Here is an 18,762-nt window from a genome sequence, read left to right as displayed (position 1 = left end):
GTGAACAGATGGCATCGATGGGAAAATTATATTAAAAAATGAAGATATTAGAAAAATGCTCACATCATTGTGATTCAATATGTGAGTGGAACTAATCTAAAGTGGTATAGTTATTTAAACAAAATAGAAGATAAAAGGTCAGCAAATCTGGCTTGTATATGTGTATGATATCAGAAAAAGATGCAAAGATCAATATCTAAGTGGATTGATAGAGTTAGTATTGTTTTATTAATATCCTTATTTCATATTAATATTAATATGAAATGGAAAATCAGATAATACTGGAGATCTGGCAAATAATAGATTAATTTGGAAGAAAACTGTCAGTAGGAAACTAGTAATAATATAAATTTAATTATGTATTACTATCACAGCACTACTCTATACAGCTTGGGGATACATATCAGGAAAAGATGATTATTATTATCCAGGCTTCCATGGAGTCAAAAGACTCATCGTGGGAGGTCGTTTTTAGGAAACACAAAGTTTATCATACCACTCCTTGAATCCATTGACCATTCCTGCTCCAACCACTCTTTCAGGCAATGCATTCCAAGGTTCAACCACCCTTCCACACAAAGAAACTACTCCTCACCCTCTTATGCACAGCCTCCTTTCGTAACTTCCAGGGATGGCCTCTTGTCATCACACCTTCCCGCCGTTCCACCAAGTGAAAGAACTCTCCAATGTTTACCCTGTAACTGCCTCTCAACAGTTTAAGTCTCAATCATATCACCTCTCCTTCTTCTATCCACCAAACTCTGCAGTCCACATTCCCTCAGTCGATCCTCATAACTCATATTGTACAGTCCTGAAACCATCTTTGTTATTTGCCTCTGTACCCTTTCCACAGTCAATTTATCCATTTCAAATCCTGGGATTTGAAGGGGATAAATTATGATGATATTTAGGATCTCTAATAAAATTCATTTCACTTCAAAGCATCTCAATTTTGGTTTCAACAGTCTTTCAGTGGAAAAATGATTTTGCTACCTTGTTCTACTCAGCCAGAGCTCTTATTTCTTTATTAAAATCAGTTGAATTGCTACTGAAGTAGGAATTGGGACATATTTAATAATAACATTCACAAAACAATTTGAAATGAAGCAAAATTCCATACTAAAAATGGCGAATAAACTGTGTATACTACAAAATAGGCTGTAGGTTCAACTGCTACAATAACAAATTTTTTATAATTTTGAATATTGTTACAAAACACACTCAAAAGTGAGAACACCAAAATAGGAAAAATTCTGATGTCTTCTCTTTCATTTAAATTGGATGCATAATTATTTCATTTTCTTTTTATTAAAAAAGGATGAATATGCCCTACATGGTTATATCATATTAGGTTTTCAAGACCTCAGTTCTGGAAGCCATGGACAAATGCATTTTTAGATTATTTTAATATTTTTATTAATAATTTAGTTTAATGTTTCTCTAAACTAAATGACTTTCAATATACATATATTGTATTATAACTTGTTAAGGGATTCCCTTCCAGTCTCTTGGTTAACGCTAGGCAGACAGTTAGCTGCTTGATCACTGGAAGGCAACAATCGATTGTATCGACATGCTGCCATGTTTTCTTTAACAAGTTTTAATATAAAGTGGCCTTTTTTTGTTGGTGATTTCGAACAAGTGACACCATTTTTAAATGATACACTTTTTTTTTTTTTACAAACACATGTAATTTACAAAAGATGAAATTTTTACATCACTTAATAAATTGGGTGGGCTAGTTAACAGGAAATCGAATATTTTTTCTGAAGAATGCATCTGAATTCAATATACACCAGGATTTGCTACCAGTTTCTGACTGAATGTCTCATAAAATAAGCAAATATTTATTTTAACTACTACAATAGCAAATATAATCAGGAAGGCGAAATAAATTTAAAAATCAGAGAAAGAGAAGACGACACATAAATCTTGTTGAAGGGAATGCGCCCGATGATTGGGGAAAGGCCACCTTATTTTAATGTCATAAAAATCAGGCATTGCCCATCACGAGACATGCAACCATGAATGCCTGTTGATAAAGGGCTTATCAAAACACTACCGTTAAGCTCAGTTTCAAAATCTAACTGGCTTTTTTATCTACAATAAACGTAACCACTATATTTTTCAAAATATAAAGCATAATAACGCACATACCAGGCAGAATGAATTGAGGACAGTGAATTAAATTAAAAAAAAACAAAAAAACAGACGAAACAATTATTGTAGTGAGTATTAAAGCAGCAAAAACTTTAATTCATCGCTACAAGAAAGCTGATAAGTAACGAAGACACACTTCCGTGTAGTGTATGAAGTTACCCTGAATTTTCCCAAGAGAGTAAACATAAACATTATTAATGAGCATGTAATAAAATATCAAAGGCGAAAATATCCATAACAATAAATTCGAGATAAACCGCAATGTATTTCATAAAGTTCATGGATGTTTTTGAGAAGGGATTGATAGGAATGTATTAAATGAGAGAAATTTTATTCTCTTTTATTTTGATATTTCTGCCTTTTCTTTTCTTTCCTTTTTTTTTTTTTTATTACACAATCATTACACACGTAAAACTGTCTGCTGACATGACATATATTCGGTCCACTTTCGATGTTACTAGTACTAAAATATCAACAGCAATAATTTCTATACATTTTCATAAATACTATCCAATAGATGGCGCTGATGAAATTTGAAAGTGTTTAATTAGCCTCAGTGCTATCTATTGGTGAAGTTAATGGACAAGTAATTATTATTATTATTATTATTATTATTATTATTATTATTATTATTGTCAGACGAACTATGACTGGTGCGGGTCGTGGCGAGCCTTGTTTTTTGTTCTTCCTGGGAAACCGATTTATGGTCTGAATATCATTATGCTCTAGGGGGGGGTGTCAATTGCATTGCCTAACTTTAAAACTACGTCTCTGAGATTTTCTGTGGATTCAGTTTCTGGAAGACCGTTTATGACAAGGGTTTATCACATGAAGTGCAACAAGTGTCAGAAGGAATTACCGTCCGACGGATGTTATATAACCTGCAGGAAATGCCATAGGAATCTTCACTTTACATGTTCCGGACTTTCAGAAACAACCTAGCAACGCAAATCCAATGCCAAACGAGAAGAATGGAAGTGCCTAAACAGTAGAGAGAGAACAACGAAATGCTATCACCCACGACACAACTGATTCCGCTGGAGGCAGAATCGGACGATGAACTGAACAGACAACAAAATATCGGTGAGTCTTATAATTTGAGTTCCGTAAATTTATTACTAGAAAAAGGTTTAGAAAATATAAAAGCCAGCTTGGTAGATCTTGTCCAAGAACTAGTTGATAAACAGAATAAACAAATAACAAAAAAATTAGCGAATATGAAGAGTTTGTTAAATTTAATTATTCAAAAGTCGAAGAAGTCTTACAAACGGTAAAAGACATTAAAACAAACATTAACGCATTAACTGACAGGCAACACAAATTGATAAAAGACACATCGGAACTCCGTCAAGAATTTAATTCCTTGAAACTACAATACGAAGTTTTAAACCAACAACAACATAAAGAAGACCTTGTCATAAACGGTCTTCCAGAAACTGAATCCACAGAAAATCTCACAGACGTAGTTTTAAAGTTAGGCCATGCAATTGACATCACCCTAAAGCATAATGATATTCAGACCATAAATCGGATTCCCAGGAAGAACAAAAAACAAGGCTTGCCACGACCCGCACCAGTCATAGTTTGTCTGACAAGCAAGGCTACAAGAGATAATCTCATAAAAGCCAGCAGACTGAAAAAACCAGTAGTCAAGGACTTAAATGCATCGCAAGACAATACACCAATCTTTCTATCTGAGTATTTAACACCTTTCAATCAGAATCTTTTGAACCAAGCAAGAAAAGAAAAAACAGAAAAAAAGTATCAATTTTTATGGATCAAAGACGGTAAAATATTCTTGAGAAAGTCACAAACTTCAAAGTCTATACAAATAAAAAGCTCGGAAGATATAGATAGGTTGCCAGAGTGAAAGAAAAAAGACTCCAACTTAGTACAATAAGAAGATCTGACCACAACAAAAATGAATGTGAACCATCAGATAGATGTAATTACACCAGAATACATCAGTAATTGTACTTTCGAATCGCTTGATGCATGGAAACAACACACAGTACAAGCGAGAGGTCTCTCAATCTTGCATATTAGCATCAGAAGCATTCCAAAACATTGGTTATTGTTACAGGTTATTGTTACTAGTTTGATATATTGATTCTTACAGAAACATCCATAACTAATGACGAAGCGACTGCTTTCCAAATTCCATGCTTCCAACAACCTAGATCATGCCACCAAACAAAAAGAGGGGGTGGAATATTAATATTTATCAAGCAAAAATTAATAGCAAAAGAAACGGCCTATCAGTTTGAGCATGCTGAAACCCTTTGCCTCAAAATGACTAATACCACCAATCCCATAATACTAAATGCTATTTACAGGCCACCAAACCTAAATATGATAAATTTCTTGCACGAACTCAATTGCTGGCTTTCAAGCCAAGAAATATGCTCAACCGAATACCTCGTGATAATTGGCGACATAAACATAAATATTGCAAACGAAAACCAGAACAACACTATACAATACCTAGACACGCTATCCATACATAATCTAATACGAACAATAACATCATGTACTAGAGAAGAAATATTCGGAAATACTATCACTGCCTCCTGTCTAGATCATATAAACGTCCGAGCACCACCAAACAGTTACACTGCAACAGTCATAAAGTGCAAAGTAGCAGACCATTACTTCACTGCTCTAAACCTGCACACCAAGACAATATCCATGCAATGTCCCACAAAAGAAAAGCGACAGAAAACAATAAAAGACGAAGAAATAGTCAACCACGAAATAAGAAAAACAGACTGCGAACACCTGGCATCAGATTCAGCAGATATCTTATACAACAGCATCAAACTCACACTGTAGGAAATATATAAGAAAGCTACAAAGAAAGTCAGAATTCGTTCAAAAACAACACAAAATCCTTGGATAACACAAAACTTAATCCCAGAAATACACAGAAAGGACGCTTTATGGAAAGAATTAAAGCGATATCCAAATAACACAGCTTTAAAAACTGAATATAAGATAACAAGGAATCGCCTTACAACACAAATCAGAAATGCAAAAAGAAGCTACTACAGAGACAAACTAACCTCTGCACAATAAAACATGAAACAAACCTGCCATCTGATCAATGAGATGCTAGATTTTGTTCCCAACACCACAGCCTCCGAAACCATAAAACACAGCTTCATGAAAGACGCAAAACCTAACCAACAACTAACAAATGATTTTAACCAATACTTTGCAGACTCCATTCAAGAACTGCACAGAAATATTCCCCCAATCACAAAACGAGATCCTCCACTTGGACCACAATCAAAACAGACATTGTGGTTCCCAACCATAAAAGAAGCAGAACTTCTATCTGCAATACATCAAATCAAACCAAACAAAGGCCCAGGAATTGATGGTATCAGACCAGAGATATAAAGCAACATGTAACTAGTTTAAGTCCTATCCTACTAAAATTAATAAATAAAATATTTAAAACAGGACAGACACCAAGTATGCTAAAGACCGCCATAATCACACCCATATACAAACATAGAAAAAGAAATTTAATCAGCAATTACAGACCCATAGCAACATTACCAATTATCAATCAAATTATAGAGCGGATCATACTGAAGAAACTCAGCATACACTGAGATCTTTCATATTATCCCCAAACACAATATGGTTTTCAGAAAAATAAGGGAACAACATCTCTCTTGGAAGACTTTACAGACGTAATTAATACCGCCTTAGACAAAAACAAAATTGCCATGGTAGTCTTTATTGATCTAACTAAAGCATTCGATACACTTACACATCAAACCTTGTTAAAAGCTGAGACATGTTGGAATAGACGGGCCTCTTCACAGGTGGTTTACAAACTACCTTCAAAATAGAAAGCATATCACACGTATCGGGTCAAACCGAAGCAGAGAGCTACTAGTAACCTATGGAGTACCACAGGGTGCTATACTCTCCCCAACTCTATTCAACATTTACACGCACGATATTAATCAGCTCCCACTCAAAGGTAAGATATTCCAATACGCAAACGATACAGCAATAATATCCATCCATAATAACGCAAGCATAGCCCAAACAAATATGCAACATGACATAAATCTGATCATAGACTGGCTCACGAAAAACTCCATACACCTAAACTCAGAAAAGACAAAATTAATGATATTCAGAAAACCTCTGGCTCGATCAGTTGATAACAATTATATAACCATCCAACATCCACTTTCCAACATAAAAAAACACACAGAACAGCAAAACCAATACAATCACTCAGGTCGAAACCATACCATACCTTGGAATTTACTTCGATACAGATTTGTGCACCCTACAAACTAAATAGACTAATCTTGCTACAGTACAAATGATGAAACTGATCTTTTGGGAACAAAGAGACAACAACGACTTTATATACACTGCAATGTCAGAACACAAAATACTGACAGCAAAACATTTATGTCACTATGCATCTTTGCTAACACATTATTTCGATGCCAACCACAGGACAGTCAGAAATACATACCGTATAACAAGACCTCAGACAACTAATTATATGACATATAAATACAATAATCACTACAGAAAGGCACACGAAACTTCTACATTCCAGACATGATAAACAAATTACCTTTTCAATACAGAAATCTTTCAAACAAATCCTGAAGCAAATGAACGGACATTTTTAAATGACTGTAATATACATAAGTATAAAGAGCTAATAAGCTTCATTTCGGCAATGAAAACATTACTTAAATTAAGGGGATATTAAATCCCGCATAGGTTTAAAACCGAATAAGAAACTCAAAGATCGGAATCAGAGAGTTTCTTGCCGAATATAGTAAACTATAAAGTATCGGCGACACTAGCGTTAGCCAATGCCAGTGATCCTAGTACGTAGTACAATACCGGGCAACTCGTTGCAAAGGTGGAGGAAGTTCAGATCACTATTCTTAGGTATTTTCCATAATGTAAAAACACATTTCCTAGGAAATGTATGCTGTTATTACATTATGGAGGGAGGTCACTACCCAGACCGGTTTCAGCCTTTTTTGAGGCTTCATCACGATGTCAAGTTAAGAAGAAGCAAAAAAGATGTTGTGCTGTATGGGAATTCTATAATTAAGGGTGTGAAGGATGGTAGAGTAATTAAAGCGTGTTATCCAGGGTCAAAGATTAAGGATATAATCGGCAAGAAACTCTCTGATTCCGATCTTTGAGTTTCTTATTCGGTTTTAAAACTAAGCGGGATTTAATATCCCCTTAATTTAAGTAATGACTGTAATGTATTTTATAATTTTGATCAGACAAAATTGTATAATCTATCTTTTAGAATTCCAATATGTTCTAATATTTTTTATGGAATAGGAAGTATGGGGGATTTAAGAATGACAAAGTATGAGAATAACAGAAGTGAATATGTGCATGGAATAAATAGTGCAGAAATAGATACACACATATTGCTGAGTGATATACTAAAGAATGTGAGAGGGGTTCAGGAACAAAAACAAGCATCAGTGGGAGTAAACGATGTCAAGTTAAGAAGAAGCAAAAGAGATGTTGTGCTGTATGGGAATTCTATAATTAAGGGTGTGAAGGATGGTAGAGTAATTAAAGCGTGTTATCCAGGGTCAAAGATTAAGGATATAACTAGGGCTGTGAAATTGCAGAAAGATAGAGTGGGTGAGATTATTGCAGTTATAGGGACGAACGATCTACGTAGCGAAAGATTTTCAGTAAGACGGTATTTGAAGAATTTAATTATTGCAATGAATGCAAAGAGTGAGAGGGGAAAGATCATAAGTGTGCTACCACGATTTGATTGTGATGAAATGAACAGAAGAGCAATTATAGTAAATGGAATGGTGTCCAGATTGTGTAAAAGGTTTTGCAAAGAAATGAAACTGAATATTCATTTTATGAATGTCTGGGATGAGTTTGATAAAAGGAAGGAGTATTTTAAGAGAGATGGTTTGCACTTAAATGGATTAGGAGCTTGGCATTTAGAACATTTATTGATAAAGGATAGAGTAAAGGGTCATAAACAGGGAAATGGGATTTGCTAGGGAGGCAGGTGATAGAGTTAGCTGTAAATAGTACTAAGGTCATTAATCGTTGTGAAACTGGGATTAATTGTTCACAGAATGTTAACAGTATACAGAGTAGGGTAATTCGCACACAGGGATATTATGGGAGGAAGGGAGTATTGCAGTTTATGTATACCAATGCTCGAAGTATTAGGAATAAGTGTGAAGAATTTTTGTCATTACTTAGTACAACATGGCCAAAAATTATAGGAATTAGCGAAACTTGGTTACCCAAGAATGATATAGTTATTGGGATTGAATGTAAGGGGTACAGTATTTTCAGGCAGGACAGAGATGACAGAATGGGGGAGGGGTTTTATTAATGATAGACGAAACATTAAAGCCAAAAAAGATAGAAGTACCTCACTGTGACAGGTATGTAGAGGGCAGTTCATTAGAGGCTGTTTGGTGTGAGATAGAGATTAACAAGGCAAAATATGTAATTGGTTGTTGATATAATCCAATGGGAATAAGGGAGAATGTAGATAGCATGTATTGGCAAATTAGCACGATGAGTAAAGGTCAAGTAATTATTATGGGGGATTTTAACTTTGGGGACATAGATTCGGGGAAGGAATGGTCACAAGGAACAAAGGAAATAGAGTTTATACAATTGTTAAGAGATAATTACCTGAGCAGCATGTGATGGAAGGGACAAGAGATTCTAGAGTGTTAGATATGGTCATAACATCGGAGAACATATCAGTAAGTAATTTAGTTACAAAGTCTCCACTTGGGGAAAGCGATCATGTGGTCTTGACCTGGGAGATTGAAAGACGTACTGAATATTCTATTAAGAATGGGTATATGTGGAATTACAAGGCTGGTAATTATGGCAAGCTGAGAAGTCAGCTTTCAGCTGTATTATGGCATGAGAAATTCAAGGGGAGAGATGTTGATGGTGAGTGGGAGATTCTCAAGGAGTATTTGAAGAAAGCTGTATCAGACTGTATTCCCAGAGTCAGAAGGAGAAATCAAGTAGGAATAAAATGGATGACTAATACTATTAAACAAGAGTTGCAGATAAAGAAAAGGTTGTGGAAGACATATAAAGAAAAAGGTGATGAGCGTTCCAGTGAGCAATATAAGGTACATGGTAAGAAAAGCCAAAGCTAATTATGAGAGGAAGCTAGCTGATGAATCCAAAAGAAACCCTAAAGTTTTCTTTCGCTATGTGGCTAGTAAAAGGAAGAATATCCATGGAAAGATTACTTTAAAAAGTGTTGATGGTAAGGAAATTACTGAAGCTAATCAAATAGTTGAGTTGCTTAGTGATCATTTCGCAAAAGTGTACCATCTTCGTAGTGATAGTGCAGTGTCAGATGTGCCATTGACTGATGAGAGTATAGAGATAAATGAAATTGAGGTGCTTAATATATTAAAGAACCTTAATGCTAACACTGCCATTGGGTTAGATGCATATCGGCCCATGTGTTACGAGAATGTGCAAGAGAATTAGCAACTCCTCTAACCAGGAAGTTTAATTTAAGCCTCAGTTCTGGTAAAGTGCCAATAGAGTGGAAAGAGGGGAAAATAGTTCCATTGAACAAGGAAGGCTCTAAGACTGATGTTGCAAATTATAGACCAATCAATATATCTGGAGTGGTGGTTATGATTTTGGAGAAATTAGTTAAAATTAGAATTCAGGACTGGGTGGACAGCAATATGATACTTTATAAGGGGCAACATGGTTTTTGTGAAGGGTAGGTCTTGCCTAAGTAATTTGCTTACGTTCTATAATAAAGTAACAGTGGAGTTGGATAAAGGAAATCGTTACTCAGTGATACTGCTTGACTTTGTAAAGGCTTTTGACAGGATTCCACATGGAACTCTGTTACATAAATTAGAGCAAATGGGTTTGGATCCGAAGATGGTGATTTGGATTAAAGGATGGCTGGCGGACAGATATCAAAGAGTGGTTTACGGAGGAGCTGAGTCCAGGAAAAGGCAAGTGACTAGTGGTGTACCTCAGGGCTCAGTTCTTGGTCCTCTATTGTTTAATTTGTACATCAATGATATTGGAAATACCTTGAATGGAAATATCCACTTGTTTGCTGATGATGCAAAATTGGGAAGAGCGATAATCAATTCAAATAATGTGGATATTTTACAGGATGACTTCAATAGGCTGACGCTATGGACTGAGGTAAATGGCTGTCAGTTCAACGTGGCTAAGTGTAAGGTGATGCACTTCGGGAGGATGACATCGCATGCTGTTTACTATATTAACGGAACTGAACTGCAGGAAGTTGATGAGACAAGAGACTTGGGAGTTATTGTCGACAGAGAACTTAAGTTTAAAGGGCATATTGCTAAGATTGCCAAAACATCACATCAAATTACATGGTTGTTGAGGAACACACTAACAAGCATGGATAGGGAAGTTATTGTTCCACTCTATAAGGCATTAATAAGGCCGCATTTGGACTATTGTGCACAGATCTGGTCGCCAGGATTTCTTGGTGATGCGTAAGTGGTAGAGAGGATTCAGAGGCGGGTTACAAAGATTGTTGCAGGTCTGTGGGATGTTCCCTATGAGGATAGATTGATGATCTGTGGGCTCCAAAAACTAGCTGATAGACGTAGGAGAGGAGATATGATAGAGGTATTTAAATTGTTAAAGGGATTTTACAGGATTGATACTGATGATATTCTTAAGACCAATGCAGGATGTGAGAGAACGAGGGGCCATCCCTGGAGATTGTGTAAGAGTGTGGTTAACAAGGGTGTTAGGTCTAGATTTTTTACTTGGAGGGTTGTGAATGGGTGGAATGCTTTGCCAGAACTGGTTGTGAATGCTTCAACTGTGAATGAATTTAAGGAGAGGTATGACAGGTATTGTGTAAATAATGGTTAGTGTGTCAATGTCGGGTCTCCCGCGATGAGTCTTTTGACTCCATGGAGACACCGTTAAAATAATAATAATAATAATAATAATAATAATAATAAACCACAATAGCCGGAAAAGAGCTCTAGGGCATACTATGAACAAGAAACACGCACACAATTTACCATACAAATGCAATGAAACACAATATATTCGCTCAGGCTTCCAGTTCAGTGATGCATCAAGACATTCCAAGTTGTCGCGCGCGCGCGCGTGCGCGCGCGTGCGTGTGTGTGTGTGTGTGTGTGTGTGTGCGCGCGTGCGAATTCCTCAAACAACGGCTGCAGTGGAAATCAAGCCAATTAAACATAGATTTGATTTCATAGCTTTCCAACACAACAAATAAACCAATAAATAATAATTGGTGTCATCCTCAGATAAGCTTCGAGGTGAAAGCTGAGAATATACATCTCAACTCATCGAAGATAAAAAAAATAAATAAATAAAATAATAAATGCATCATATGTAATCAAATGCATGTAATGTACATATCACATGTAAACATATGTATGTAATGTTGTATCATATGTAATGATAAGTATGTAATTTATGTATCATATGTTGTAAATTATTATAATTATTATTGCAAAAAAATATTATTGTTATTATTATCAGAATACATGAATGTATGAAATGTAATGAAATGTATGTAATTTTGTATCATACGTAAACAAATGTAAGTAATTTTTCCCTCGATGGGTCTTTTGACTCCCTGGAGGTGTGAAATAATAATAATAATGTTGTTTCATATGTAAACAAATGTATGTAATGTTGTATCATATGTAATAAATTATTATTATTATTTTAAAAATATATATAGGTATGCAATATATCTGAAACAATAAAAAAAATTTAACTTAAAAAATTATTATTATTATTATTTTATTCACATAATTGATACACAGTCAAAACAAGATATCATATAAATAAAAATTTGACTGGTGATTTAGAACAATTCAGATTCTTCACAAGAATCTAAGAATAGTCCGTCAGGTAGCGTCGTAAAATATGGACTGTTCCAAGTAATGTTATTTTTTTGTAGGTCATACGGGGTCACTTCATTGATTTTTAATTGCTCTAAATAGTTGGACAGCTTCTTTGAAGTTGCACCGAGTGCACCGATAACTATTGGAATGACTTTGGTGTGTTTAAGCCACAGTTGGCCAACTTCGATTGCCTGATCTCGATATTCAGTAATTTTTTCCAGTTCTTTGTTGTTGATGTTGTTATCACTGGGTACTGCAATATCGATAATCCAAACCTGTCGATGCTCGATAATTGTGATGTCAGGTCTATTGTGTTCCAATTACCGATCAGTTTGTATTCTAAAGTCCAGGAGAATTTTTGCTGTTTCGTTTTACAATACAGTCTCTATTTTATGCTGCCACCAGTTATCAGAAATAGGGAAGCCATATTTTTTTGCATACACGCCAATGAACTATTTTGACCACTTGATTATGGCGGTATTTATAGTCAGCTTGAGCTATTTTGCTGCAGGCACTGATTAGATGTTCTATAGTCTCATCTTTCTGATCGCATAATCTGCATTTGCTGTTATTATTGATGTTGAAAATTTTTGCTTTGATTGCATTACTTTGTAATGCATGTAAAGGGTTGAAACCAGTCTGGGTAGTGACCTCACCTCATAATGTAAAACAATAATACATCTCCTAGGAGCTGTGTTTTACATTATGAGAGAATATCAAGAATAGTGAGGGAGCTTGCTCCACCTTTGCTTCGAATTGCCTTCGCCGATAGTTTTTCGGCATTGAAACTCTTAGATCGTAGTTTCTCGATCTTGAGTTTCACTTACTGGCTATAAAACAAAATAGGATTCTTATCCATTTAATAAATAAATCCTTCTGTTTCTCTTTTAATGGATTCGTATTGTAGCCATTGCCATGTCTTGTTCAAGGCAATTTTGTTCCTCAGTATCTCGAAGATATTGGCCATGCAAGGGTTTATTTTCACATCCGATATTTTGTTGTTCCTTTTTGTAATCGGATTTGTTTCCTATTGCTTTTAGAAGGCCCTCTTGTGTAATTGCTTGAAGCATTGGCTCAGAGCTATTGTCGATGTAATTTCTTAAACTAATTTCTTCTTCCACAGTCTGTCTCACTTGCAGCAGACCCCGTCCACCTATTTTCCTCGGTAGGTACAACCGGTCAACAGCACTTCGTGGATGTAATGCATGATTCATAGTCATTAGGTTTCTAGTTTTGTGGTCTAGTTTGTCTAGGTCTTATTTTTTCCAATTTAGTATGCCAGCTGTGTATCTGGTCACTGGTATAGCCCAAGATTCATTGCTCTAATTGTGTTTAATCCATTTAGTTTTGTTTTCCGAATATTTCTAACTCTTTTAATGTATTCAGATGCTGCCTGTTGTTTACCTTTCAAGTAAAGAATATCATTGGCTTCTAATATTCCTAGGTATTTATAGTGTTCGTCAGCTGAAATTGCTTTTATATATTTCTCTTGATCGAAATTAAAATTGCTAGTGTCATTAATTTTTCCTCGTTTAATAGATATAATTGCGCATTTATCTAAACCAAGTTCCAATTTGATGTACTGACTGAAAATACGAACTGTGTTCAATAAAGAATCTATTTACTGGACCGATTTTCCATATAGCTTCAAGTCATCCATGTACAACAGATGGGAAATTGTAATATTACATTTAGAAATTTCCTATCCAAGTTTTGTTTTCTTCAGAATCATAGACAAAGGTATCAAAGAAATGTTGAAGAGCAATGGTGACAAGGAATCACATTGGAAAATTCCACGTTTAATGCTGATATCTCCAAATCTTCATTATTCACTATCAATGTTGTTTTCCATGACAGTGGCGCACTCAGGATTTAATCTTGGAGGGGGCCGAGAGCTCAGGATTTAACCTTTGGGGGGGGGCTGAGTTGAGTAGACGTTTTGCGAATACACACTACACATCGCATACGACCTATAACTGAGCATCTGCAGTGATCGCTAATTCATAAGTAGCACACAACATAAATACAAAAAATGAATTTTAATTAGGAAAAGATTTTTGGAAATTTTTCTAGTGTTTTTTTCCTTTTCTTGGGGGGTGCCCAGGCCCCTTTCCCCCCCTCTGGGTGCGCCACTGTTCCATGATGTCATAGTAGTACCCAGAAACGAACATATGTTTTTGCTAATTCCAAATATTTTTAATGATTTTAGGATCCAGGAGTGTGGGAGGGAATCGAGTGCTTTCTAATAGTCTATCCATGCCATGTTTAAATTAGTTTTTCGTCTTTTTGAGTTTCTGAGAATCATTTTATTAATAAGGATCTGGTCGTTTGTTCCTCTTGATTTTTGAAAATTGCCTTTTTGTTCAATCGGATAAATCTTATTATCTGATATGTAGTGGTATATGGAATTTGCTATGATTGCGGTGAACAGCTTAAGCATAGTTGGTAGGCATGCTATTGGACGATAGTTACTTGGGTCTGCACCCTTATCTTTATCTTTCATGAAGAGAAAAGTGCGCCCAGATATCATCCAGTCTTCCACTGAGCCTGACTGCAACAAATAATTAAATTGTTCTGCCATTTGATCATGTAGACTGGTTAGATGTTTTAACTAAAATCCATGTAGTTCGTTTTTGCCAGGTGCACTCCAAATTTTTAATTTTCTAGCTTGAGCATTGACCATTTCTTTAGTGATAATAACATTTTGCATTTGTTTTTGTTTCATTTCTGATTCTATTTCCTTAATCCATGAAGCATCTTTATTGTGTTCAATAGGATTATCCCAGATTGACTTCCACAATTTGAGTGTTTCTTCTTTTCCGGGTGAATGATAGTTTGCATTTGTATTTCTCCTGAGAGACTAAAAGAACTGACGTTGGTTCTGCAGTCACTGTAATTCTTTGTTTTAGCTCTTCGGTAACTTCAGGAATTTTTTTTTGTGCATATTATATTTGTTAATCAGTTTGTTTTTGATTTTATTATTTTTCAACCGTCCTTTATTATTATTATTATTATTATTATTATTATTATTATTATTATTATTATTATTATTATTATTATTACACAGGAGAGCCTGTGTAACTCAATGGATGTGGCGTTTGCACACCACAGCGCTTGGGGCCGCATGAAGGAAGACTTGATTTCGAGTCTACTCAGCGACTAGAGGAAATTTTTCTAAGCCATTTTTCGCCTGATTCCCGAGTTAATCGATCTCTGGAAAGCGGGTTTTTTCTCCCGGAAACTAGGGTTTTTTGTCCCATAAACTCAAGAAAATCGACTGTAGAACCCACATTATTTCAGATATTAAATACGAGTGTTAGGTTTAGGGACTACAAGATGGCGGCACTTTTTAAGCCGTCACTCTTCACTGCATGCCTCTTAATTAGTGATAGCCTTGGGCCAGCTATCTCTCATTGGGTACCAGTAGAGATTGAACTGCCCACTCAATCTCCAAAAGTTAGATAGGGCTAAAAACGGCCTCGCCTACTCCTTATATATAAGGGAATAAAAAGGTGTTAGCTGATTTTTTTTTATTATTGTTATTATCCTGTGTAGCTCAGTGGATGTGGCGTTTGTACACTGGCGCTTGACCGCAAGAAGGAAGACTATGTTTCGAATCTGGTCGTCAACTAGAGGAAATTTTTCTAAGCCTTTTTTCGATCGGTATCCGAGTTAGTCGATCTTTGACATGGCAAGCAGGTTTTTCCTCTGGGAAACTCGGGTTTTTCATCCCATAAACTCAAGAAAATCGACCGTAGAACCCACATTATTTTTTTCAAACATTAAATATATTGTGGGAGCCAGACCAGGAGGTGGTGATACTAAGGTGGAAGCAATGGATATAGGTAAATATGACCTCTCCATTGCTTCCACTTTAGTATCACCACCTCTGGGTCTGGCTCCCGCTGATGAGACCTCAATACAGGTCGAAACCGGTCTGGGTAGTGACCCGTCCCTTAATGCACAGCATTAAACATGTCCTCAAGATGTGCTTTGCATTATGGGAGATATTAATTTACATTATGGGAGATGCGGTTTGCATTATGGGAGATACTAATTTACATTATGGGAGATGTGCTTTGCATTATGGGATATACTAAGACAAGTACTGACGAGAGCTTGGTTCACCTTTAACACGAGTTGCCTCAGTGCTGAAGATACTTCAGGTGCAAACTTTGTTTGCTGACACTTGGATAAAGGATTAAACTAAATTTATTATATTCAGAGATTAATGTTGTGAATCACAACATGTTTCATATTCAACATGATTCAGACCAACATGATGTAAGTGGACACTCGAAATTTTTCCCTTTTGCCTCCACCAATCATAACAGTGATGCAAATTCACTCAAAGAGCTTGATTTCCTTCGTTATTTCATTAGAGGCTTTGACTAACAATAATAGCTTTTTCGTGCTGCGTGTTCGATCTCTTGGATTATAATTCTATAAAATGTTTTTCAATACACCGTGGGATAAATTTTTTCCATTTGTTACAGTTCCTGAATTTGAAAAATTTGTTGTTACCTGGTATCCCATGCCTCTTCTGGAGAATTGTCCAATTAATAAAGCAACAACCGTGAACAGTTACTCTTCGGTTATTCTTCCGAGTTATTCAAGCAGTTATTAAAACAGATATTCTTCCTAACATGGAATTTAGGCCAGGTGGCCTGTCCTGGTTTCATGCCATCTCTTTCTTGGTCTTCCGATTCTTCTTTTTCCACTTATTTTATATCTGTATAATATTTCCGGTAGTGTTCTGTTGTCCATTCGCTTTAAATGTTCTATCTATTTTTGTTTATACTGTCTTATGTAGTAATTAGTTGGTTTTATATTCAGGGATTGTAAAATCTCTTCATTTGTTTTATGGTCCCACTTTGTATATATACTGTTTTTCTGAGAAATTTCATTTCTCCTGTTTGAATTCGTTTCTCATTTTTTTTATTGTCCATAATAAATAATATATTATCCCAATCCTAGTACAAAAACACATTAGAGTCAGAGTATTACATTATTACATACATTAGCCAGGCATATTCAGCCCGAGGGGACTTTTGGCCTCAAGCTCCACTTGTCGCCACTGGGCACGGTCCTCTGCGACTGTCCGCCAGCCCGACAGCCTGCAGATCGTCCTTCTCCTGATCTTCCCATCTCTTTCTGGGTCTCCCTGGCAGCCTCCCTGATCGGGGTCGGGCCTCCCACGCTTGTCTCACAGTCCTTTCGGGGGCCCATACTGTACAGGTGCCCCAGCCACTGAAGACGTCGGGTTTGCAGCTCCATCAAGACGTCTGCCGAGTTGTATAAAGAGTGTATGCCAGCATTGGACCGCCTCCTCCAGAGTCCGTCTGTCATAACCCCTCCATAGATACGTCATAGTATCTTGTTCTCGAATACTCTCAGGTGATTGGCTTGTCTCGTCGTGAGAGTTCATGCTTCAGTACCGTAGAGGAGACACAGGCCTGATCAAAGTCTTGTATAGTCCCACGTTTGTAGTCCAAGACAGCAAGCGCGAGGCGAAAAGGGGACGCATTTGATAATAGGCCACATTCGCAGCATTTACCCGACTCTGGACATCAGCCTCAACTTTGTTGTCTTCAGTCACGAAAGAACCCAAGTACCTAAATACCTTCACCCTCTCAAACTGTGCAGCTCCCTCTGGATCTTGAGCAGCATGGCGACTCATAAAAAGGTATTTTTCTTCTCGGCATTTATTTTCAGGTCAACTTCTTCTGCAGCTTCTTCAATAGCGGTAACCAATGCCACCGCGTCGCCCCGTTGATGCGCCATAACGTTCAGGTCGTCAGCGTAGCCAAGAATCCTAACCTGCACCCCCCCCCCATTTCGACTCCGACTGCCATTTGCTGTGTGTTTCTAATTACTTTTTCCAACACTAGATTGAAGAGAATCGGAGAAAGCCCATCACCCTGCTTCACACCGGTCTGTACTTGAAACGGGTCCGAAAGGTCACCTTCTGCTTTCACTCTTGCTCTCGAACCAGCTGCACACACCTGCGCCATTTTCGGAGTTTTCGAGGAATTCCCAGCTCTTCTGACACTTGCCATATTTTTGGGTGTATCACTGAGTCATAGGTTTTATTAAAGTCTATAAAAATATTATGAACTTACCGGTTATATTCCCAGCACTTTTCAAAAATTTGGCGCAGCGTGAAGAGTTGATCTATTGTATAACGGTTCCTCCTGAGCCCGTCTGGTAGTCACCAAGGCACTCTTCTGAATATATGGTGTGAGGCGCATTAATATGATATTAGACAGCACCCTGTAGCCAGTCGACAGCAGTGAGTTGCCCCTATAGTTGCCGCATTGAGTCTTATATCCTTTCTTATATACTGGGGTGATCAGCGTCTCCTTCCACTCGTCCGGCAGCCGTTCTTCTCATTAGATCATCAAAATGAGTCGGTACATCTGCTCCAGCAGGACGTCCCCGCCATTCTTCAGGAGCTCCGCCAGTATTCAGTCCACTCCTGGAGCCTTATTATTTTTCAGCATGCAGATAGCACGAGTATCTCACTAAATGTCGGTTCTTCGATAAATGGTTCAGCAGTTTGATAAGGAGTATAATCCTCCGATATTTACGTTCCAGCATTGACATTCAGCAAGTTGGCAAAATATCTACGCCACCAAGCAAGAGCATCTTTTAAAGT

At 36.8% G+C, this 18,762-nt stretch overlaps 1 protein-coding gene across 3 annotated transcripts in view; it reads right to left on the bottom strand.

Moving 5' to 3' along the window:
* The window catches only part of LOC150100723 (interleukin-1 receptor-associated kinase 4-like), a 206,311-nt gene extending 204,037 nt beyond the window's left edge, over positions 1 to 2,274 (bottom strand). For all 3 annotated transcript variants that reach the window (XM_090402006.1, XM_090402007.1, XM_090402008.1), the window contains exon 1: positions 2,158 to 2,274. The gene's annotated coding sequence lies outside the window, so the exon portion shown is untranslated. The remainder of the gene's footprint in view (positions 1 to 2,157) is intronic.
* Between the last annotated feature and the right edge of the window lie 16,488 nt (positions 2,275 to 18,762).

Source organism: Typopeltis vanoorti, chromosome 12 (genome assembly GCF_054136105.1).
Source record: "Typopeltis vanoorti isolate ZY-2024b chromosome 12, IOZ_Tvanoo_1.0, whole genome shotgun sequence".
Classification (NCBI taxonomy): domain Eukaryota; kingdom Metazoa; phylum Arthropoda; class Arachnida; order Uropygi; family Thelyphonidae; genus Typopeltis; species Typopeltis vanoorti.
Note: the sequence above shows the minus strand (reverse complement) of the source record. Positions and strands in the feature narration are given on the sequence as shown.